The sequence below is a fragment of the Pseudorca crassidens genome, chromosome 12 (assembly GCF_039906515.1).
Source record: "Pseudorca crassidens isolate mPseCra1 chromosome 12, mPseCra1.hap1, whole genome shotgun sequence".
Lineage (NCBI taxonomy): Eukaryota > Metazoa > Chordata > Mammalia > Artiodactyla > Delphinidae > Pseudorca > Pseudorca crassidens.
In genome coordinates, this window is record NC_090307.1 from 87,144,734 (window position 1) to 87,169,945 (window position 25,212).

Genomic DNA, 25,212 nt, shown 5'->3' on the forward strand with positions numbered 1-25,212 from the left:
CTGTGCTTCTGAGTGGCCAGCTATACATCGTGAAGCTTCCGACGACCCCCTCCTGGGCTTGATTAATTTGCTAGAGCAGCTCACAGAACTCAGAGGAACTTTTTACTTCCTAAATTACGGGTTGATTATAAAAGGATGTAACTCAGGAACAGCCAGATGGAAGAGATGTGCACAGGGCAGGGAATGCAGACAGGGCATGGAGATTCCATGCCTTGTCTAGGCTACCGTTCTTCCTGAATCTCCACGTGTCCATCAACCCGGAAGCTCTCTGAACCCCATCCTTTTGGGTTTTTATGGAGGCTTCACTACAGAGGCATAATTGATTAAAAATTATTGTCCATTGGCAAGCGATTCAACCTCCAGCTTCTCTTCCCTCCCTGGAGGTCGGGGGGTGGGACTGAAAGTTCCAACCCTCCAATCACACAGTTGGTTGCCCTGGCGACCAGCCAGCATCCTGAGGTGAGTTCCAAAAGTCACCTCACTAACGGAACAAAAGATGCCTTTATTACTCTCATCATTTAGGAAATTCCAAGGGTTTTAGGAGCTCTGTGCCAGGAACAGGGGCAAAGACCAAATAGATCTTTCTTATTATAAATCACAGTATCACCCTGGGGTTGGCGGTTAGTTGGCACTTATCATTAAGCACACAGTGGTGTTTTTTTTTTCTTTTGGGAATTATTTCTTTTTTTTTTTAAATGGAAGTAGAGTTGCTTTACAATGTCGTGCCAATCTGGGCTGTACAGCAAAGTGACTCAGTTACACACAGGCAGACATTCTTTTTTTCATATTCTTTTCCATGATGGTTTATCACAGGATATTGAATATAGTTCCCTGTGCCCTACAGTAGGACCTTGTTGTTTATTCATTCTGTATATAATAGTTTGCATCTGCTGACCCCAACCTCCCACTCCATCCCTCCCCCACTCCCCTCCCCCTTGGCAACCACAAGTCTGTTCTCTATGTCTGTGAGTCTGTTTCTGTTTCGTAGATAGGTTCATTTGTGTCGTATTTTAGATTCCGCATATAAGTGGTATCATATGGTATTTGTCTTTCTCTTTAGGAAATATTTCTTGATATCACCACTTATTAGCTATGTGACCTTGAACAAGTTATTTGAACTCCTGTGCTTCCATTTCCTCAACTTTAGGGAAATTTTTGTATCTACTGGTAGGGCTGTCGTGGGATTAAGCTATTTTATCTTTTTAAACTGCTTACAGCAGGGTTTGGCACAGAGGACGTGACCTGTAAGTAATGCAGAATTAATATTATTATATCCACCTCTGGGTCAAGATCAACATAGAAGGTGATGTGCTTTAAAGTAAGTAAGTACCAAAGAATATTCCTGTATGGCTACTATGAAAACAAAAGATTTCCAGGTTGAAAGAAACAATTTAGAGCACCCGTTAGAAATAAACCTTTGTACCACTGTGATAAACACACAGAAGTGATGGATGGTGAAAAACGTAATGAACCGATAAAAAGGCCCAGATTTCAAGAGGGTTTCTTTCTAAATGTAGATTAGCTGAGTGCTGCTTTCGAGACCCACACTCGTGTGTTGTATCTGCAGGGGTCTCAGCCTCTGAGGGTGTGTGCTGACCCTTCTGGCGTTGAGACCCCCGCACGCCACCCAGCATCCGGCTGTGACAGAAGCAGCCCCGGTGGGATCTGGAAAGAGTCTCTCAGATCCAGGGACAAGGGAGCTTTTTAGAGGCAGAGAGCCAGGGGTTTGAGAGCAGAGATCTGGGTTCCACTGTGGTGCGTTCATCTGTGACCAGCTGTGTGACTTGAGTCAGGTGACAAACTCTCTGAACCTCTTCTGTGAAGTGGGAATCTCCTTGCAGGCTCACTGTGGGGATTAAATAAAGTACAATAGAAAGAACAGCCCAGGCTTTGTAAATGCTCTCTTAACAGTTTCTTCCCTCCGTAGAAATCCACCCTAAGGAGGCTGGGATTAGCAGGTACACACTATTATGTATAAAATAGATAACCAACAAGGTCCTACTACTGTAGAGCACAGGGAATTCTACTTCATATTTTGTAAAAACCTATAAGGGAAAAGAATCTGAAAAAGAATATATATATATATATATATATGTATCTATAACTGAATCACTTTGCTGTACACCTGAAACTAACATGATAGTCTACTATACTTCAATTTAAAAAAATCCACCATAAAGACTTGAATCCAAATGCTGTGTTTTTAAAGATTTTTTCCCCCTCTAACACTGATTTTATTGACCCCAAACACACAATTAGGCAAAAGCAAATGTATCCTTAAGGAGAATTTCAAGGTACGTTTTGTTTTTCTCCCCAGAAGCCCATTTGGATTCCATCTTTACCTGTTTCAAAGGCAACAGCAAATAAAGGAATAGCTTTGCCAGGGGCCTGGACTATGATTTATCAAGGAGCAGAAAAGACAGGAGGTTTAGAAAGTATTCGGGAGAGAAAATTGCTGTGAAACCTGTTGTCCGTGTGCTTTCACTGCCTCTGGGAAGATCGAGCTGGTGATTCTGAAAGAGAGAAGTAGCAGATAGCTGTTTAAATTTCATGGCAGCCAAGGTTCCTAGGATTGGGAATTTGAATAGTACCTATAAACTGGGGATGGTTTTGGGATTTGCCCGAATTGTCTACTGGGAGGTAGATACTCTAGTCATTGAAAATTACAGTCTGTAGAATCAGATCTGGGTTCAAATCTTAGCCCTGTCATTTCCTAGCTGTGTGACCTCAGACAGGTGACTCAGTCTCTCTGTTCCTCAGTTTCTCATCTGTGACATGAGGAAGAGAATAATACTTACTGTGAGGTTTGCTGTGGGGCTAAATGAGATAATTATCTGAAGGTTTTTTTTTTAAAGATTTATTTATTATTTATTTATTTATTTCATTTATTTTTGGCTGTATTGGGTCTTAGTTGTGGCATACGGGATCATTCGTTACAGCGTGCGTGCAGGCTCTTTCATGCAGTGCACTAGCTTCTCTCTAGTTGTGGTGTGTGGGTTTTTCACTCTCTAGTTGTGGCACGTGGGTTCCAGAGCGCGTGGGCTCTGTAGTTTGTGGTATGTGGGTTCTAGTTGAAGCGCGTGAGCTCAGTAGTTGTGGCACATGGGCTTAGTTGCCCCGCAGCACGTGGGACCTTAGTTCCCCAACCAGGGATCGAACTTGCATCCCCTGCATTGTAAGGCAGATCCTTTACCACTGGACTGCCAGGGAAGTCCCCTAAGTTTTTAGTACAGTGTCTAGAGCAGAGTAAGCCCTCCGTAAGTGATCTCCTTAAAAAGATGAAAGAAGAAGCTCTAGTTAGGAGCAAGGAACAAAGGCTCAATAAGGCACACCACCCCATGTAAGCCGAGACCATGGGAGGGGTTTTTCTCTGTGCCAACTTTTGATCATCATGCATAAAATCACAGTCTATCCTGCAAGTAGGGTTAAGTTTTGGACACAAAAATACATACCTTTCTATGAAATCTCTAGACACTATTTTGACACATGCTGAGTGGGCCAACGAAGATGATCTGGGGGTCAGAGTTGGCCCCTCCTCTCCAATTGCCAACTCTCAAACACTGAGCAATCCCTCTGAGTTGTGAGAAGTAGCCCAAGGGATGGGTGTGGCTGTCCAGTTTCTCCTTATGCTGGGGGGTGGGGAGTACATTCAGATTTTATCTTATAATTACAATCAGGACCAGGAGTCTCTGAGCGGCATTTGTGTGTGATGCGGCTTAAGGCACTTCTGTCTGTTTTTTTTTCTCCAAGGGAGAGAATGGGCTTCTGTTGGTTTCCCTTTTCCTGATCCGTAGCAGGAGACCCAGGCTGCAGTGGATATTGTCCCTTGTTGTTCTAGAGAAATCCACCAGGTCCAGCTGGTGGGTGGAGGGCTGCCTGTAATGTTGAGGTCTGTGGGAGAAACGTTTATGAGTGTCCGCGGCTGGAAACTTGCTTTATTTGGTGCAGGGAGAGAGCGTAGGACGACCTCTTTCTCTGTGAACTTCAGTGGAGCGCGAGAACTTCCTGAGGACCTGGTGGGGAAACTGATTTTGTCTCCTCTCTGTGATTACCTGTCGGTCCCGTAAAGACTCCTAAGTGGCAGTTCTGGGATCCCTGGGGGAAGGATTGACTGGACTCCTGCTTTTGGAGAGTTCTGGGGGGCTGGGTAACAATCACTGCTGTGGATACTTTCCCACTCCGTTTCCTTGGGAACAGTTTTCTTAAGATAGAAAGCAAATTTATCTTAAATTGAAATGGAAACATTATAATTAAACATTTACAACCAAAGCAGATTTATAGCTATGGTGGTTACATTTCGCATTGTCAACAGATGCCATTGAAACTAAATAACCCATTGGAACTGTAAGAAAAAAACCCAGTTTTTTCAAAACGTCTGCTAGCGATGGTAGTCTTTATTCTGTTTGTTTTCTCTGGTGCCTTAGTGACAATAAAATAGAAGGCAGTCCTGCACCGTGAAATTGAGCTGAATTGGGAAGGGCAAGGCTGGTGAAAGTGTATTTTTTTTCCAGTAATTTATTCAAGTTACCTTCACAGTAACTTGGGAAGGTAACTGTGGCAGGGAAATGTCCTATCTATTTGGGGTCTCTGCTGGGTGGAGGGAAGTGTCATTTTTTCACTTTCAATCTTTTCTCTTTTTTCTCTTAAAGATGAGAATAGGTCATTCGTTGACCTCATTTGCATACAAAAGACTTGGGGTCTCTAATAGGACAAAACACTCCTAATTACTGGAATGACATCTCGCTTTTATACAAGCTTCCTTAGTTTGCATGGAACATTCTTCTTTATTTCACTCCGTGTAATGCGAAAAGTAATGCAAGGTCATTGTCAGAAAATTGAAACACAGAAGCACAAAGAATCACTGTTACCATATTTTTCTAGTTCCACCTAATGCTCTTATTCTCCGAATTTATTACATTCTGTATAAACGATTTTCTCTCCTGCTTTTCTTGGCTTAAATTTCATCACAGGCATTTACGAATATAATTGTAAATATTCTGTAAACCTTTCACTAGCTCTGCGCTATTTCTTCAGATGGATGTTACGTAGTTTGCTTAATTTCTTGAATGGGGCCAGTTAGGTCGTTTCTAAATGTTTTTCTGATCTTAATAATTCTTGAAGCTTGGTCCTTTAGCTTATTTTCTTAGGTCCATTTGCAGAAGTGATGGTACTGGATATTGATATTTTAAAGGCTTATTCAGTGCTTTGGAAGACTGCTTCTCTGAAAGTATTAGCTAATACTTGTGATGGTCAGTTTTATGTGTTAACTTGGGACTAGACTATAGTCCCTGGTTGTTCAATCAAGCGCTAATCTAGGTATTTCTGTGAGGTATATTGTAGATGTGCTTGGTGTTCATCATCAGATGACTTTAAATAAAGGAGATGATCCTGGATAATCTGGTGGGCCTGATCTAATCAGTTGAAACACTTCAGGATAACTTTTATTCTGCCTTTGTTAGCATTTTGTTTTATTTTATTTTATTATTATTATTTTTTGCGGTATGTGGGCCTCTCACTGTTGCGGCCTCTCCCGTTGCGGAGCACAGGCTCCGGATGCGCAGGCTCAGCGGCCATGGCTCACGGGCCCAGCCGCTCCGCGGCATGTGAGATCTTCCCAGACCGGGGCACGAACCCGTGTCCCCTGCATCGGCAGGCAGACTCTCAACCGCTGCGCCACCAGGGAAGCCCTGTTAGTATTTTACTTAGTAATGTTTGCTATAGATAAATGTTATCTGTTTTTGTTGGAATGCAAATGCCTTTATTCATTTTTGTTCTGGAAGAATGATTTGCTTGGTAGTAGAAATCTAAGTTAGCAGTTATTTTCTGTCAGCACTTTGAATATAGCATGATACCGTCTTCTGGTTTACATTGTTTGTGTTGAGAAGTTACCGTCAGTCTATTTTTACTTTCAAGGCAATCTTTCTTTTTTCTGTGGCTGCTTTTTAAAAAATAAAAAATTCTTGGGCTTCCCTGGTGGCGCAGTGGTTGAGAGTCTGCCTGCCGACGCAGGGGACACGGGTTCGTGCCCCGGTCCGGGAAGATCCCACATGCCGCGGAGCGGCTGGGCCCGTGAGCCATGGCTGCTGATACTGCGTGTCCGGAGCCTGTGCTCCGCAACGGGAGAGGCCACAACAGTGAGAGGCCCACGTTCTGCAAAAAAAAAAATTCTTGAGGTACAATTCGGATACAATAAAACACACCCACTTTAAATGTACATTTTGTTGAGTTTTGACAAATTTATTCACCCAACTAATAAGTACCACTAGCAAGATGTATAATATTGCGATGACAATGAAAGGTTTCCCTGTGTTATTCCAACCTCCCCCACTCCTGTTCCCAGGCAGCCACTGACCTGCTTTCCATCTCTGTAGCTTAGATTGGCCTTTTCTACAGTTTAATATAGATGGAAAGATGTGTCTGGCATCTCTTGCTCAGCATAATCTTTTGAGATGTATCCATGATGTTGTGTGTATTAGTACTTCATTCCTTCACCCCTCCCTGGTATAGATACAATTTGTTATCTATTTGCCCATTCATGGACATTTAGGTTGTTTCCAGTTTCACGTTATTATGAATAGAGCTGCCATAAGCATTCATGTACAAATCTTTGTGTGGAAAAATGTTCACCGTTCCCATGGTTAAATAGTCAGGATCATTGGATCATATGGAAGGTGTATGTTTAATTTCATAACTGCCAAATTGTTTTTCTGAGTGACTGTGTCATTTTATACTTCCAACAGAAGTGTAGGAGAGTTTCAGTTGCTCCTACTCCTTGTCAACTTTTGACACTGTCAGTCTTTAATTTTAGCCATTCTAGTGAGTATATAAGGGTATCTCGTGATTTTATTTACATTTTGCCCTAATAACTAAATATTTTGAGCACCTTTCCCTGTGCTTATTTGGCATTCATGTATCTTCTTTGTTGAAATGTCTGTTGAAATCCTTTGTCCATTAAAAAAAAAATCAGGTTGACTGTTTTCTAATTATTAAGTTGTAAGAGCAGTTTTTATATTCTGGATACTAGTGTTTTAGTAGATATAATCAGCAAAATTTTCTTCTGGTCTGTGGCTTCTCTTTTTATTTTCTTACCAATTCCTTTTGTTTTTCGTTTTTTTTTTTAAAGTCTTCTAGCCATTGCAAAGCATTTATTTTCTTTCTTTCTTAAAAAAAAATTTATTGATTTGGCTGCGTCGGGTCTTGGTTGTGGCATGCGGGATCTTCAGTGCAGCATGCGGGATCTTTAGTTGTGGCATGCAGACTCTTAGTTGCAGCATGTAGGATCTAGTTCCCTGACCAGGGATTGAACCTGGGTCCCCTGCATTGGGAGCACGGAGTCTTAGCCATTGGACCACCAGGGAAGTCCTTACCAATGCTTTTTGAAGGACAAAATTTACCAATTTTTAATTTTATGTTTCGTGTTCTTTGTGTCCTATCAGTTTTACCCTGAAGTCATAAGGATTTTGTACTATAGTTCCTGGTAGGAGTTCTATAGTTATAGGTCTATAATTCATCAGAGTTTATTTTTGTATATAGCAGGAGGTAAAGGCCCAGGTTCTCTTCTTTTCTTTTTCCTTTTTTTCTCTCTTCCTGTTTGTCCCTCCCTCTGGCTCTCCTTCCTTCTTCTCTGCCTCTGTCCCTTTCTCCTTTCTTTGCTACCTTTTTTTTTTTTTTCCAGCACATTTATTGAAAACAATTCTTTCCCCATTGGAAGTATCTTGCTACTTTTGTTGAAAATCAATTGACTCTATACCTTTGCAAGTCTATTTCTGGGCTCCCCATTATGTTCCTTGTAGCTATATGTTTATTTGCCTACGTTATCTTGATTATTTTGAAACTAGGTAGTGTAAGCTCTTCAACTTTCATCTCTGTTTCAGAATTGTTCTGCTAGTGTAAGTCTTTTGAATTTCAATATAGGTTTTTTTGAGAATGCAGTTTCATGGGTAGATTCCCTAGGCCTCTGCCCCTTTGTGGGCTCTGGACTCCAGTATTTGCCGCAGCCCTGTGAGGCTGTCAGGAGCTCTCAGCCCCTCAGCCGTCTCCTCCGATACTGACAAATGCCTGCAGAGGGAATGACACCTCCAGTCCTAGGCTCATTCCTGGCCCTCCGCTGGCTCCTGGATTCTGGTGCAGTAATTCTTCCCTTTTTTGTTTGTTTCTCTGATGCCTTCATTAAGTCATCCTTACATTTTGAACAGCTTTTATTGTGTCCTCAGTAGGAGAGCTGGTTTGGATTATCCAGGCAACCATTACTGAAAGCAGGGGTCTTCTGGCATGATTCTGTTTTAAAAATTAAGATATAATTGACATATAACACTATATTAGTTTCAAGTGTATCACCTAATGATTTGATATTTGTATATATTGCAAAATGATTACCATAATAATCTAGTTAACATCCATCACCAACAGTTACAAAATTTTGTTTCTTGTGATGAGAACTTTTAAGATCTAATTTCTTAGCAACTTTCAAATATGCAACTCAGTATTATTAACGGAAGTCGCTGTGTTGTACATTACATGCCTATGACTTATTCATTTTATAACTGGAAGTTTGTACCTTCTGATCCCCTTCATCCATTTTGCCCCCCCTACTCCCCCACCTCTGACAACTGCTAATCTTTTCTCTGTATCTATGAGCTTGTTTTTGTTTCTTTGTTTCTTAGATTCCACATATGAGATCATACAGTACTTGCCTTTCTCTGTCTGACTTATTTCACTCAAGGTCCATCCATGTTCTTGCAAATGGCAGGGCTTTCTCCTCTTACGGCTGGGTCATATTCCATTGTATGTATAAACCACATCTTCTTTATCCATTTATCCATCCACGGGCACTTAGGTTGCCTCCGTTTCTTGGCTACTGTGAATATAATGCTGCAGTGAATATGGGGTACATGTATCTTCGGCTTGATTCTTTTTTTTTTTTTTTTTTTTTGCAGTACACGGGCCTCTCACTGTTGTGGCCTCTCCCGTTGCGGAGCCTGTGCTCCAGAGCGCAGGCTCAGCAGCCACCGCTCACGGGCCCAGCCGCTCCGCGGCATGTGGGATCCTCCCGGACCGGGGCACGAACCCACGTCCCCTGCATCGGCAGGCGGACTCCCAACCACTGCGCCACCAGGGAAGCCCTCGGCTTGATTCTTTCAACTGCTACAAAAGCGTCAGTCATTTAACCAGTCCTGTATTGGTGGATGTTTAGTTTATAAATTTTCTCTGTTTCCCATAATGGTGGGTTAATTATGTTTGCACATGTCTCATTATGAACATGTGTTAAGCACTTTTCTAGAAAAAGTTCCAGGAAATGGAAGTGCTAAGTCAGAGGGTTTGCACGTTTTGAATATTTTGAAGCAGCCAATTGGTTTCCAAAATCGCTGTGCTAGTGGGCACCCTCCCAGCAATGTCTGAGAGTTCTCATTTCCCTCCACTTGCCTCGGTGCTTGGTGTTATACAATCTTTAAAATAATGTCAGTTTGATGAGTGACAGTATCTCCTTATTTCATTTCAGCGACTGTTGGGGAAGTCGAACATCTTTTCCTATGTGTATTGACCATTTACATTGCCTTTTCTGGGAAATCTCTTTTCATATCATTTGACTATGCGTTGATTTTTCTTTACTGATTTATAGGTGCTCATTGTGTATTTTGGATATTAATTTTTTATTTATGTATCCAATATTGTCTTTACTTCGTCCTGTCCCTTCACTTTTTGTGAAATCTTCTGTTACATATGTTTAAAATTTTATGAGAGTCGAATTACCTATCTTATGTTCTGTGACTTGGCATTTTATCTCTTACACTAAAATCTTAAAGCTTGTCTCCTATAATTTTCCTAATAATCCTGCTTATTGTTTTGCATCCCAGTGACTTGTGTAGATATACAATCCAATATTAAATGTTGTTGTTGTTATTCACTCACATATTGTGAGCTTTTGCTGCCTGTATTTCGCTTTCAGATTTTGTGGTATGAATTTTAAATGAGAGCATGTGGTGACCTTTTTGTAGGCTGCAAAAGGAGTTGCTTTTCCCATCACATCTTTTCTAGTTTATTTTTCCTCTAATGATGACAAGAAGCCATAGCATAAAATGATGACAGAGCCCTGGGTCGAGCTCCAGGGGAAAACAGGCCGGAATCTTGACCACCACCCGGCTTGCTGTGTGTCTGTCCGTATGCACCCGGCTTGCTGTGTGTCTGTCCATATGCACCAGTATTTTCTCTCTTGGGGGCCTCAATTTCCTCTACCTTAAAATGAGAGTGTTAAGTCTGCAATCTCAAAATTCTTTTCCAGCTCTCCTATTTTTGTTAGGTTGGCCATAAAGTCCATTCAGGTTTTTCCGTAACATCTTATGGATGTTATATATAATATATACAATACAATACTAGCATGATGAAGCTGATTCTTTTAAAAGACTTGTATCAGTGTTGCTTAAGGCCTTTGGCCTGAAAATAAATTATACATTGAAAACCAGGGGCAATAAGATAAAATAAAATAAAGCTAAAACAAACATTGAAAACCTTCTCTAGCATAGTTCTTTCCCAAAGGTCACATGCAGTAGGTTAGTCTGCTTAGAGACCTTCCATGAAACATTTGGAATACGTTGGGAAAATACGTTTGGAAAATGCCTCATACTGTATTCTCTATTCATATTCTACTCTTGGAGATTCCAAATGCACATTAGCTTCTTAAACTCTGCCAGCTGATGGGGGCAGGTGACTGTCACCAAACCCCGGACAATGCAGGAATTCTCAGCCTGGTATGTGCAGACCCCGCTTGCCTTGTCCAATCACACCGCCCTTTGGGGTTGTCCCTGTCTTGTTAATTACTGTTTGGGCAGCTTGTCCTAATCCCCTACCCTCGGAACAGGGCCAGGCCTGACAGAAGACATCTCTTGTCCTTGCTGAATTTACTATTGTTTCGCTTCTGCACATGGCTCTGGAGAGCTGAATGGAGCTTTCAAGTAGGGCTTGTTTGAACAGAGATTTCTGGGTTCTGGCTTGGACCCACCTAGGCTGACTGTGCCCTGTGGAGAATGCCAAATTTGCATTTTCAGAAACAGGCAGCACAGTTATGATGATGACAAGTTTACAGTTAAGAAGCACTGCGGTCTAACTCTGATGTGGCTTCTGAAATCAAACAATAGGTGTCCGATAGGATCCTGGCGTTGAATTCACTGCCCCTCTTCTTCCTGGCTCAGTTTTCCACCATGAGCCTATTCAAGGCAGCAGTTGTTCAGAAAAATGGCAGAAGGAGATGTCTGCATAAAACAGAAGTGTGTGTGTGTGCGCGCGCGTGCGCGCGCGCACGCATGCGTGTGATGTTCCTGGTCATTCCCAGCGCCCCACGGGACGTGAAGGTGATCGGGTGAGGAATCCCTCTGTTTTGAAGCCAAATGCCAGCAGATAGCTTGGCCTCTTCATGAATTTAAGATCGTTCATATAGGCATTTTGCAAAGATAGAGCTGACACGGTAAACATCTTGCCGAAGGCATAAAAGAGAAAACATTTCTGTCATCCAGAAATCAGCATATTTATCTCTTAGGAAAACATTTACAAATATAGTGGTAAGGAGACAGAATCCATTCCATTCTGCGGGATCTTGTTAAACTTCTCAGTGTGTTGACTCTGCGTTTGAACACTTTCCTATTTCCTTTGCTGTTTTTCTCGTTAAGTGGATCTGGCGTCTTCTTTGATGCTTATTTTCAATGACAATGGAGACTGAAATATCCCTAGGTTAAGAAGTGAAATTTTAAATGCCATGCGCTGGTACTTTTCCTCCGCGCTCTGTGAAGCTAATAAGAGAACTTTCAACGTGGGTCTTAAAAATGAGTCTACGCTGAATTGGACTCATTAAAAACTGAAAAGACACCTCACCATCCAAGGCCCTCCAGCAGTCTGAACAGAAGGTGCTCTATGTATTAAAAGAAGAAATAAGCAGTTTGAGTTGAAGAGACCGCAACAAACAGCCATTGGTGATTCAAGGGAATTCTGGACTAATTCCTAATTGGGGGGTCGAGGTCGGGGAGAGTCTGGAGCGCTGTGGAGGCGAGTGCACATTTCAGGAGTGGGGACAATGGGGTAGAAGGAAATTGGAGGGATGGAGGGAGAGAGAATAAAGACCCGGCTGGGAGAGAGAAAAGGAGAGGAAACTTGAGAGCCCTGAACACTGGTGGTCAGCGCTGTCTTGGGAACGGAGGCCTTGGTTGAGAGACAGGAACAGAATGCTCTCAAGGATAAAGCCTGGCACTTCAGGACATCTGTGGGAATCACAGCTTGCACGTAGCGACTAAAGTAAATCAGATTTGAAATGGTGCCCAGTTCAGGAAGGCACAGAAGACTCTCCGAAAGGGCTTGAGAGAGATTTGCAAGGATATGGGGGTGCCAGGAGGTTTGAATAAGAAAGAAAAACACTGGGGGTGGGATGAATTGGGAGGTTGGGATTGACATAGAAACACTACTATGAATAAAATAGATAACTAATGAGAACCTGCTGTGTAGCACAGGGAACTCTACTAGGTGCTCTGTGGTGACCTAATGGGAAGGAAATCTAAAAAAGAGGGGATATACGTATACGTATAGCTGATTCACTCTGCTCCACAGCAGAAACTTACGTAGCATTGTAAAGCAACTCTACTCCAATAAAATTAATAAACAAAGCAAAACGAAACAAAACATAATAGCTATCGGACATTGAGCAAATCAATCTCCTTAAGTTCCAGTGTTTACATCAGTAAAATTAAGGCAACAGTGATACCTTTTATACAGGAGTTTGTAAGAATTTAATGAGAGAGTGCATGTGAAAGGGTCTGGCACGTTATATATTCTCGATGAATAATGTTAGCTATTACTGTTACTACTAATAGTAATACATGCTATTCTAAATCCTTAAAATGCAAAAGGCAGGTTTGTTGATCTCTGGCAATAAAGAAGGGAGAAGCTGGGAAAAAAAATACTAATCAAAGAAAGAATATGTGTGTTGGTGTGTGTGTGTGTTTTTGAAACGGTGTCCTTATTCTTTCTTGACTTTATTTTCTGAGTTTCCTGAAAAGGCCAGCGGACCAGGTGGCTTCCATATGTGGTTTTTGCCTGGGATAGATCGTTTTCGGGGGTTTGCGGAATTCTTTATTTTAAAGAAAGGCATCTGAAGGTGTGTGTGGTCACTCCTGTAGTTCATCAGAAGTTTGATCGCACCTCCAGCCCCTGTGGTCAGGTAGAGCCACATGACCATTTGTGGCCAATGAGTTGTGAGTGGCGGCGTGTGTAATTCACATGTAATTTCATGCCGGAGCATTTATTTACTGCTGTGGAACTTTCTGGAACTCTTCCCCAGGGGATTGGTTCTGGAGTCAAATGACAGGCAATAGACCAGGGATCAACACACTTTTTCTATAAAGGGCCAGGTAGTAAATATTTTTCGCTTTGCACAGCGTGCAGAAAAGCAGTAAGCAAGTGAGTACGCCATGTTCTGATAGCCCTTCAGTTTACGAAAGCCGGAGGCTGGCCGAATTTGGCCCGTGGGCCTCAGTTTGCTGATCTGCAGAGTAGCGCACCCAGCCGGTCCCTGCCAGGCCTGTCACATGAGCAATAAACTAATTTTTTCAGCCACTCTCAGTTCTGGGGTGGTTTGTGGCCTCTGCGTACCTAGACTGATAGAAGGTGAAATGAGGTCAATTTCTGGTTTATAAAAGTGAGGCAGCTTTCCTGGGAAGATGGTCAGGGTGAATCCCCAGACCGTGTCAGTTAAATCTGCATTTATTGATCGCCAGCTGTGTGCTCCTAACTGTTCTGATGCTTCTAAAACTGTTCCCAGGGAACAGTCAAAAAAGGTGTCCTGGGCTTCCCTGGTGGCACAGTGGTTGAGAGTCCGCCTGCCGATGCAGGGGACACGGGCTCGTGCCCCCGGTCCAGGAAGATCCCACATGCCGCGGAGCGGCTGGGCCCGTGAGCCATGGCCGCTGAGCCTGCGCGTCCGGAGCCTGTGCTCCACAACGGGAGAGGCCATAGCAGTGAGAGGCCCGCGTACAGCAAAAAAAAAAAAAAAAAAGGTGGCCTTATGAAAAGGATCTGAGAGCGGGGGTCCTGACAGGCCTGTGGGGATGATGGGGGTAGAGATTTTTTTTTTAAGTTCTTGCATGCACATTAAAAAACTATGTATTTATTTATTAAGGCTGTACCGGGTCTTAGTTGCCGCACGGGGGATCTTCCTTGTGGCATGCCGGGGGATCTGAGTTGTGGCAAGCATGCGGGATCTAGTTCCCTGACTAGAGATCGAACCTGGGTCCCCTGCATTGGGAGCATGGAGTCTTACCCACTGGACCACGAGGGAAGTCCCAAGGTAAAGATTTTTATTTGTTTTCCAGTCTACCTTGCTACTGCGCTCTCCTGTGAGCCTCTCCTGGGTCTCGTGTCTGTTTCAGCCACGCCATCCGTCACGCTGCGTCCTCTTGTGTTTATTTTCGCATCTCCCCCATACAATCTCTCTGTGCTCCTCCAAGGAGGGAACGCTGCCTTATTCATCTCTGTGTCCTCGGAGGCTGTCGCTTCGGAAATTCCTGTGGACCCTCAAATCCTGCGCCTGAACTTCTGGAATTTTACTTATAATTTCGGTAGCAAAATCCACGGAATTTCGAATTCCCACTTAAAACCTCTGCTCTGTTGGCTGGAGAACCTCTTTCCAAAGCGCACCCTACTCCACTTCCTTTACGATCGCCTCTTTTTCTCATCTCGGAGACACATCCTCGGCCCACGGCGCTCCCTCCCCTACACCGGCTGGCGGGTTTGGGCTGGGACGTGCCCTTGTGCAGCCTGCCCTTCTGAAGTTCATGCCCATTTTGTGACTCAGAGGGGACTTTTTATTCTCTCGCTTGATAATAAAGCTGTGTGTACACAGTGGCGAGAGGCTGAGAGGCGGGGGAGCTGCCAGGAACTGTGTCCTTCGCTCCCACCCTCTCGTCACGTTCTTCGCGGGGATTCATCCGTCTCTCCCTCAAGACTGTCTTTTTCCTCCTGATTTTGGCTTGGCTTGAACATTTGCTTTCAGACTTGGTTTGCTGATGTAATGCTACCACTTTGGGTCCTGTGTGGGGTGGAAGATGGATCAGTGCCCTGTGCTCGGAGCTGGAGCTGGGGCCTGCTTTCTGGGGTTCCCTGATGTCCGTATCAGTCAGAGCCTGCTTCTGCTGCTCACGGGGGCCTGATCCAGTTCGGCCAGAATGTGAGCATTTAGTGTGTGCGGGATCCTGGCAGGGCTCCGGGGATCTGGAACAGGCGGTTCCTGCTCTCCAAGTGTTCGCAATCCTGAGGGGACAGGCAGGCGCACACAGCCCACCAGGCGTCCTGCAGCCAGTGACGTACGCCAGAGGAGGGTTAGAGAGAGGTGGGGACAATCAGTTTGACTGGGGAGAGGATCTTACAGGTGATGGTGGAGCTGCCAGGGGCTCTCCTAGGGCAAGCCTAGAAGAGGAGCATCCTGGGGCAAAGGGAGAGGTTGGGCCGAGGCCCTCGGGTGTGTGTGTCCAGGTGAGCCTGGATCAGAGGCCCTCGGGTGTGCACGTCCAGGTGAGCCTGGATCAGAGGCCCTCGGGTGTGTGTGTCCTGGTGAGCCTGGATCAGAGGCCCTCGGGTGTGTGTGTCCAGGTGAGCCTGGATCAGAGGCCCTCGGGTGCACACGTCCAGGTGAGCCTGGATCAGAGGCCCTTGGGTGTGTGTGTCCAGGTGAGCCTGGATCAGAGGCCCGCGGGTGCGCACGTCCAGGTGAGCCTGGATCAGAGGCCCTTGGGGCGCACATCCAGGTGAGCCTGGATCAGGGGCCCACGGGTGTGCGTGTCCAGGTGAGCCTGGATCAGGAGCCCTCGGGTGTGCGTGTCCAGGTGAGCCTGGATCAGGGGCCCATGGGTGTGCGTGTCCAGGTGAGCCTGGATCAGGGGCCCACGGGTGTGCATGTCCAGGTGAGCCTGGATCAGGGGCCCACGGGTGTGCGTGTCCAGGTGAGCCTGGATCAGGGGCCCTCGGGTGTGCGTGTCCAGGTGAGCCTGGATCAGGGGCCCTCGGGTGTGCGTGTCCAGGTGAGCCTGGATCAGGGGCCCTCGGGTGTGCGTGTCCAGGTGAGCCTGGATCAGGGGCCCTCGGGTGTGCGTGTCCAGGTGAGCCTGGATCAGGGGCCCTCGGGTGTGCGTGTCCAGGTGAGCCTGGATCAGGGGCCCTCGGGTGTGCGTGTCCAGGTGAGCCTGGATCAGGGGCCCTCGGGTGTGCGTGTCCAGGTGAGCCTGGATCAGGGGCCCTCGGGTGTGCGTGTCCAGGTGAGCCTGGATCAGGGGCCCTCGGGTGTGCGTGTCCAGGTGAGCCTGGATCAGGGGCCCTCGGGTGTGCGTGTCCAGGTGAGCCTGGATCAGGGGCCCTCGGGTGTGCGTGTCCAGGTGAGCCTGGATCAGGGGCCCTCGGGTGTGCGTGTCCAGGTGAGCCTGGATCAGGGGCCCTCGGGTGTGCGTGTCCAGGTGAGCCTGGATCAGGGGCCCGCGGCTGTGCACATCCAGGTGAGCCTGGATCAGAGGCCCTTGGGTGTGTGTGTCCAGGTGAGCCTGGATCAGAGGCCCGCGGGTGCGCACGTCCAGGTGAGCCTGGATCAGAGGCCCTTGGGGCGCACATCCAGGTGAGCCTGGATCAGGGGCCCACGGGTGTGCGTGTCCAGGTGAGCCTGGATCAGGAGCCCTCGGGTGTGCATGTCCAGGTGAGCCTGGATCAGGGGCCCATGGGTGTGCGTGTCCAGGTGAGCCTGGATCAGGGGCCCACGGGTGTGCATGTCCAGGTGAGCCTGGATCAGGGGCCCATGGGTGTGCGTGTCCAGGTGAGCCTGGATCAGGGGCCCTCGGGTGTGCGTGTCCAGGTGAGCCTGGATCAGGGGCCCTCGGGTGTGCGTGTCCAGGTGAGCCTGGATCAGGGGCCCTCGGGTGTGCGTGTCCAGGTGAGCCTGGATCAGGGGCCCTCGGGTGTGCGTGTCCAGGTGAGCCTGGATCAGGGGCCCTCGGGTGTGCGTGTCCAGGTGAGCCTGGATCAGGGGCCCTCGGGTGTGCGTGTCCAGGTGAGCCTGGATCAGGGGCCCTCGGGTGTGCGTGTCCAGGTGAGCCTGGATCAGGGGCCCTCGGGTGTGCGTGTCCAGGTGAGCCTGGATCAGGGGCCCTCGGGTGTGCGTGTCCAGGTGAGCCTGGATCAGGGGCCCTCGGGTGTGCGTGTCCAGGTGAGCCTGGATCAGGGGCCCGCGGCTGTGCACATCCAGGTGAGCCTGGGCAGAGGCCCTCGGGTGTGCGTGTCCAGGTGAGCTTGGATCAGAGGCCCTGGGTGTGCACTTCCAGGTGAGCCTGGATCAGAGGCCCTCGGGTGTGCGTGTCCAGGTGAGCCTGGATCAGAGACCCTTGGGGCGCACATCCAGGTGAGCCTGGATCAGAGGCCCGCGGCTGTGCACGTCCAGGTGAGCCTGGATCAGGGGCCCTCGGGTGTGCATGTCCAGGTGAGCCTGGATCTGAGGCCCTCGGCTGTGCACTTCCAGGTGAGCCTGGATCAGGGGCCCGCGGCTGTGCACGTCCAGGTGAGCCTGGGCAGAGGCCCTTGCATGCGCACATCCAGGTGAGCCTGGTTCAGGGGCCCTCGGGTGTGCACAGGCAGGCACGTGCAATGGCAGGAGCAGGGACCGCCTCCAGACAGGCAGGTGGGGATGAGGTGACCTGAGTGCCCTCCTAATGGAGAGCAAGGCCGCTGTGAGCAGGGGTTGGGTGGGGATGAGCACAGCTGTGGTGTGACGGGTGTGTCTCAGGACGATGCCCCTGGTGGGGCCGGAAGAACGAGAGGCAGAGGCCTGCCGTGATGTAACGTCAGTGAGATTGACGAGTGGGAGGGAGGAGGGCAGAGATTCCAGGGCGGAGTCTGGCTGGAAGCAGCAGGAACCGGGCCAGATTCCATGTGGCCGACCGGAGCGGAGCAGGAGGCCGAGGTGTTGAAATGTGGGCCTGGAGAAAAGCTCTGGTTCGCGTGTATTTATTTTCAAGGGTTGCTCATGGCCTGTGACCATGGTGGCGTCACTGGCTGTACTTGCCCTCCCTCTGCAAACGCTGAAACCTGGCCAGACGACATGAAACGACTGCTTTCAGACATGAAACTGGTGGCACAGACCTGTGATGTACGAGGGAAGGAAACAAAGGCGGCTGCGACCCCAGGAAGCCAGCCAGGGTCACTTGCTTTGGGTGGGACCTTGCAGGGACTGGGGAGCTGTGAGCTACATAATTCCTGGAGATTCTTCAGGGCTGGGGGTCGGTCATGTTCGGAGCAGCTGGGTGGAAATCGGGGCATGGACTGTGCCAGGAGCACGGCCCCTGGAGGTGAGACGTATGTTCAAAGAGTCAGCTGTCGGGGGTGCCCACCTCTAAGGATGGCTGGCCTGGGAACCCTGATGGAAGCAGGTCCTGCCCTGAGTTGCTGTCACACTGAGTAGCATCATTGCGATGACCCATGTGGACGCTGGGAATGGAAGGACCAACAAAAATAGAGGAGGGTGAAGTCCTGTTCACAAAGCCACCCAGTGGGAGGATCATTGCCCACCCGGCTGTTCTTATCTTCTTTCTGCGCCCTAACACCCCCGTGTACAGACGAGGCCAGGTATGGAGTCATGCATGTTCACAGTATCTGCACACGCAAAGGTCCCACCAGCGATTGATGTCCTAAGTATGTTGCCTTACAGCTCAGTCTGGGTGTGGTCCCAGCATCTTCTCAGGACCTCAGCATCTGTCCATTGCACAGTCCCTTCCAGAACACCCATCAATCTTTTGCCTACGTGGAGACAACTAGGTCTCCTCAGGCTTGGGCTGGTTACTACTTTCGGTGGGACCATGCAGATTAACACAGGGAGGGGGCTAAAACTGAGGCTGCCGGGAAGACTGCCTCTTAGTTCCAATGCAGGGACCCTCTTCTGCATCTCGGGAAACACCAACTGTGTTCTTGGCTCAAGTCACCTTGGAGGTTGTGGGAGTCTGAATTCTCGGCAGCCTCCAACTCCAACCCTGGTCCCAGGGTCTTGCTGACCAAGGCACATCTTTCTAAAACTACTGAGAACGCATCTTCATTTTTCTCATTGAACCAAACACATCATCTCTACTCCAGCTGGATCCATCTCCTTCTTGAACCGTGGGAGTATCACGTTAAGTGTTTCTCTCTTTTTGAGTCGGGGGCCATTTCTCTGTTCTCAAGCCATAGCCCAGAGTCAAGTGGTGAAATAAAACTGAGTCCATCTGAGACCCCAGATGTCAGTGCATGTCATTGACACTGGATTTGAAGGGAAACCACTTCTTTTGAGGACTAGCTACTGACCTCATAGGCGAGGAGCTGGAAAATGTTCATGAAATCTAATCTCAGCCCTTCTTTGTCATTTTTTAATTCTGCTCTTTCTGAAGATGATGGACCATCATCCTTGTAGCTTTTCATTTTGGAAGTTCTTAAGAAGCTCTTTAAAATTCAGCTCCTCCCAGAAACTTATCTTTGTCTTCTATTTTCCCACATCTCCTGTGTTTTTCATTAATGAAGCAAAGGGAAGGGGCGTGGGTCTCTCCCCAGTGGAACCATCTGAGTTATGAGTCTGTTTATTGCAAAGGGCTTCCTTAATCATTTGAATGATAAAGGCCATCAAGAAGGTGATCTTATTGAGAAATAATATCAAAGTTAGATGAGAATGTTCGCCGGGGGAGGTGCTGACTACACCCAAGACAGCAAAGCTGGGAGGTTCTGGAAACTTCTTCAAGTAGGGCATCTCCTGTTGACTGTTTCAAAAGAAGATGCACTTCTGGGTTTGATGTGAAGCATCTCAGTTTTCAATTGATGACATTATTTTATTTTATTATTTTAATTTTATTATTTTTTATGGCCACGTCACGGGATAGCTTGCGGGATCTTAGATCCCCGACCAGGGATCGAACCTGGGCCCCCTGCAGTGAAAGTGCTGAGTCCCAACCACTGGACCGCCAGAGAATTCCCCAAATGATGACACTTTAAAAGCACCACGAAGGGCAGCACATCTTTAGACCAGTTTATAAACTTTGTAAGTGGCCCTCTTCCATTGTCTGCTGAAGGTTCTTTTGACGTTATGTTTTTTTCCCTCCAGAACCTCAGAACTCAGCCTAAATCTTCCATCCAAGTAGGGCATTCCTTTCAGGTTCTGCCGTGCCTGCTGTGCCTGACATCTGTTTTACCCCACTGGTCTCACCAAGTCAGGAAAATTGCTCCCCTGCCCCTTCCTCTTGCTTTGATCCCACTACCTTCCTCTGTGCTCTTCTTCTTTTTTTTTTTTTCTAGTGACAGAGACATCAATGGTTTAATGGATAGGGAGATCTTACATGTCTGAAGCAAGGTCCTGGAGCAACACACCCCTGTGTACAGCAGATGTCGGGCAGGACATGGCAGTAGTCTTTTCTCTGTGCTATTCTGCAGGTCTCCAGCAGGTCCTCTTCTTCTACCCTTCTACCCTTCTACTCATCTACCATTCAAAGGCCATCCCAGTTCCAACATCTTCTGAGAAACCCTCTTCAACTGGATTTTGAATTCATTTTGCCCCAATTCTGTGCATGAAGTGGTTTGTTGGAAAATATACTGGTCTCAAGGTCCCTAGCTTCATTGGCATTTTACGGGAGGCTCTCCTCAAGCAACAGAGACCCAACTCTAATGTCTTAATCCATAAAGGAAACAAATTAGCTCATGTAATAAGAAAATCCAAGGGGACCCCTGACGTCAGGTACAGCTGGATCTAGGTGCTATAATAATACCAGCAGGAATCTGTTTCTCCGTCTTCTGGATTTCTCTAGGTTTTGTTAATTTCCATTGGGGTGACAAGATGGCCCAGAGCAGCTCTAGGCTTTCACCCCCTCAGTAGTGCAGTCTTTTCACCATGGATACGCCTCTTTCCCCCGTGGTTCCAACAGAAATCTCAACTTGTGTTTCATTGGCCCAACCTGAGTCATGTGTCCATCTCTGAACCAATCACTGTGACCAATGAAATGGAGCACACTGATTGGCCTGGCCTCCTTCCCATGACGACCCCTGGAATTTCAGATGAACCTAGGGCCATCTGAGCCACAAGGACTAAAAGTGTGGCGTGCGTTTTTCTACTGTCATCAGAAAAAAGGAAATAGATGCTAGGTTGGCTCAAATCATATACGTCTGCAACACTTGGATCTCCGACAAAATTAGAAAATTTAGAATTTGTAAGCCAGGACTCTTAGCCAGTTTTATCCCTAAGTAGATAGTAATCCAGTTCTTTATTAAAGTAAGTGAATACATAAATATTTTTGTTTTTATTCGCTGTGTGATGTGCTTGGTTGTGTCTGTCTGTGCTGAACAGGCAGAAAGGGACAGCTTCTGATGAGCCTGGCAGTGAAGCTGGATTCTCAAGAATTACCCAGATAATTAAGTATAATTATGAGAAGTGCTGTTAAAGGAGAAACATTAGGAACTTCAGAGTGTAAAACAGGGAAGTCTGGTAGAGTCGAGGGGTGATGGCTTTCTTGAAGAGGGGACCTCACACTGAGACCTGAACGGTAAGTTGGTGTCACCTAAGTGAAGTGGTGGGCGGGTTGGGGGATGGGTGTTGTTTCCACATGCTCGTTAAACCCAGAATGGATACTGACATATCTAGCGGCATGGGTTAAACTTCTATAAAGACTTTTTTTTTTTGCGGTACTCGGGCCTCTCACTGTTGTGGCCTCTCCCGTTGCGGAGCACAGGCTCCGGACGCGCAGTCTCAGCGGCCATGGCTCACGGGCCTCCGCTCCGCGGCATGTGGGATCTTCCCGGACCGGGGCACGAACCCGCATCCCCTGCATCGGCAGGCGGACTCTCAACCACTGCGCCACCAGGGAAGCCCCTATAAAGACTTCTTAATAAAAAAAGAGCTGCTTTGAATTTTCTGAGGATGATTGTTACCACCTTACAAACTTGGCTGTCCTTTTTCTGGAGGTAAAATTGGTTGATCCCCTATCAGCAGCCGGTGAACTTTGGGTCTATATAATTACGTTGGTATTTTCGGTCTTTTTGAACCATCCACAAAGCCTCATGCCCAGCAGCCACAAGCCCATGTGAAAAGCTGACTAGCCAAGCTTAGGGATGGCATTTGGCCCCAAGAATGAAGTTTCCCACAAGAAAGCTAACGAGTACCCAGGATGTTGGAACGTTCTTGAAATGCTCATAATCCAGTGATTCCAACTTAAAGTTTGCAGGGTCAGAACTGATCTCCCCAGGGCTTCCCTGGTGGCGCAGTGGTTGAGAGTCCGCCTGCCAATGCAGGGGACACGGGTTCGTGACCCGGTCCGGGAAGATCCTACATGCCGCGGAGCAGCTGGACCCGTGAACTATGGCCACTGAGCCTGCGCGTCCGGAGCCTGTGCTCCACAACGGGAGAGGCCACAACAGTGAGAGGCCCGCATACCGAAAAAAAAAAAGAAGAAAAAAAAAAAAGAATTGATCTCCCCAATATTAAGTACACTAAAAGCATTGGACATCTCCTTCTGAGCTAAAGCTTCCATCTGATAACATTTCCAATCCTCTCCTGACCCAGACTACTTCATTCAAATCTTACTTGTGAGCCAATGGGTTTTCATTAGTGGCAGGATATTTTTAAAGTGCAATTTTCATCGCGCTCTGTTAGCCGACCCTCCCTGGAGACTGGAGTGGTCTGCGTGGCTACATCCTTGGGGATAAAATATCGCCACAATAGATTGGATGTTGATGGGCTGGGCTCAGAGGGTGACGTGCATTTCAGGATCACATTTCTTCTCCCTTTTCTAAGATAAACACTCTGTTAGTTGTTCATAGATTTCCCCCTCTTTGTGCTGATGACGTCTCACGTTTTTGATGTATAAAATCAATGTTATTTCTCTTGCATTTTCTCTATCTACGATTGTGATTGCCTACACTGACTGTCCTTGGAAACCCATGAGTGTGCACTTGAAGGAAATGAGCAAGTGAATTATCCAGCCACTTTACAGCAGGGTCCTCGCCATCTCAACCCGCTCTGGTTTGAAAGGAAGCCCTGGAGCCACAGCTCACCTCGAGCTTCTCTCTGCTGGGAGGGAAAGAATTAGAAGGATGGTAAATGGAGGGTGATTTCCTCCTCTCCTGTGTGGTCCCGGAAAGTCACTCAATATCTGTCCATTTGAAAGGTTGACCTGATGCTAATGGGGAAAAAATATTAACATAACATGAAGCCAGTGAATTTCTTCTCTGCCAGAGGTCACCTCTGCTGGGAGAGGACGTCAGTCAGCCCTGGGCAGCTGTGAGGTGAGAGGTGAACCTTTGGACTCTGTGGGCTGTTCTCTGATTCAGTCTAGAATGTCAGATGTCTGCTTGGGGCCGGGTTCCCTCCCTCTTCCGCTTTTGGATCAGGGAATGGGCAGAAAGTGACCATGATCTGCAGAATTAAAGCCAGTCTCAGCAGACACCAGCCATCACTGCAGAGTGTGGACCGAGGGACACCGGGCACCTTTGGTCTGCACGGTAATTGCTGTGTGCAAGTTACTTAGTTGCCCTGCGCCTGGGTTCTGGAATTGATTTCCAGACCAGACTGCGAGACTGTTAGCCCAAGGCTGAGCTCAGCGATCAGCCTCAGGGGCATAGGGTAATTATTTATTTTGCTAAATAACACAGACAACGCTCTGGCTTAATTATAGTAGTTTTGCTGGGAAAAAGAATGGTGATGTTTTCTGTGTCACTGTCTGTTATTAATGAGACTTTGCTTACTTTTATTGGCAAGACTCCGCCGTGCCCTTTGGTTTGAAATGATTTTCTAATGTGCCTGTGTCGTTTATGAAAGAGGAAGGCTTCCAGACTATCTTTTGGAGGTGAAATCATTGTGTTTGAGAAAGCCTGAGTGTTTATCTCTTCCCGAGTTTCAAGACTTGACTGTGTAAAAATATACCATCTTTACCATCTTCGTATGTCTCCGCACCATCAGTATTTGTTTTAATCCCAGCATTAAGAATCCCAAGTGTCAGGGCTCTTTTCAGGGGTGCTAACGATTAACCCCACTGACACTCAAGGGTCCTGGGTCTGAGTCCCAGCCCTGTCACTAGGTAGCTGCGCAGGGCAACTGAGTAACTTGCACACAGCTATTACCGTGCAGACCAAAGGTGCCTAGTGTCCCTCGGTCCACACAATAATTTGCCTTGGGCAAATTCTTTAACCTTTGTGAATCTCAGTTTCCTAATATGTAAAACAAGTGGGTTCATTCTTCTATTCACATATTAGCTGAGTGGCTACTGAGCCAGGCACTGTTGTAGGTATAGTACTAGGAATATGACGAGAGAAGCAGACAAGATTCCTAGTCACCAGGAGTTTATATTCCAGTGGGAAAGACAGACAATAAGCACATACGTGAATAAATGAGATCATTCTATGACACAAATAAAAATGTCATTGAGACAGTTGGGACTGGAGGGGGGAGGCTGCTTGTGGGAGGGGCACAGGGAAAGCCTCTCTGAGAATGGGGACATGGGGAAGTGGTGGTATTGGAAAGCTGATTAAAGCAAAGGAGCCAGATCTGCAAAATTTACAGGATGAGCCGCTCAGGCAAAGGAAAGAGCAAACTCTCAGCCACGTAGGCGGGTCCCTTGAAGTGTCATCCAGCTCTAAAATCCAGAGAATTCTGTGCCAGCCATTGCTTTTCTTTTTTTTTTGGCCGCGCTGCGCGGCTTGAAGGATCCTAGCTCCCCGACCAGGGATTGAACCCGTGCCCCTTGCAGTGGAAGCACGGAGTCCTAACCACTGGACCACCAGGGAAGTCCCCAGGCGTTTCCAGCTGTATCCCGCCGTTCTTTCAGGCTCGCCTGAGTCAACGCTGTTTACTTATTGTCCTGGGTCTGATTTTTGTGTCCTTACTGAGGTTTAGCTGGTGTCCCAAGCACCTCACTATTTATTATGTGTTAAACCTCCCATCTCTCCTGGCCTCTTGCTTCCCTGTCTGCCTCCACCAAGTGAAATTCAGGCTGGGACTCGCCCTGTATCATCTCTGTCAGTTTCATGCTCCACAGGCACACCTTGTTTCATTGCGCTTCGCTTTGCATGTACGGCGTGGTCTGTTTTTTACAAATTGAAGGTTTGTGGCGACCTTGCGTCAGGCAAATCTATGGCGCCATTTTTCTAGCAGCGTTTGCTCACTTCGTGTCTCTGTGTCACATTTTGCTAATTCTCGCAACATTT

At 47.1% G+C, this 25,212-nt stretch overlaps 1 protein-coding gene across 3 annotated transcripts in view; it reads left to right on the forward strand.

Moving 5' to 3' along the window:
- The window catches only part of TMEM132B (transmembrane protein 132B), a 409,658-nt gene that overhangs the window by 249,930 nt on the left and 134,516 nt on the right, over positions 1-25,212 (forward strand). The window lies entirely within an intron of this gene.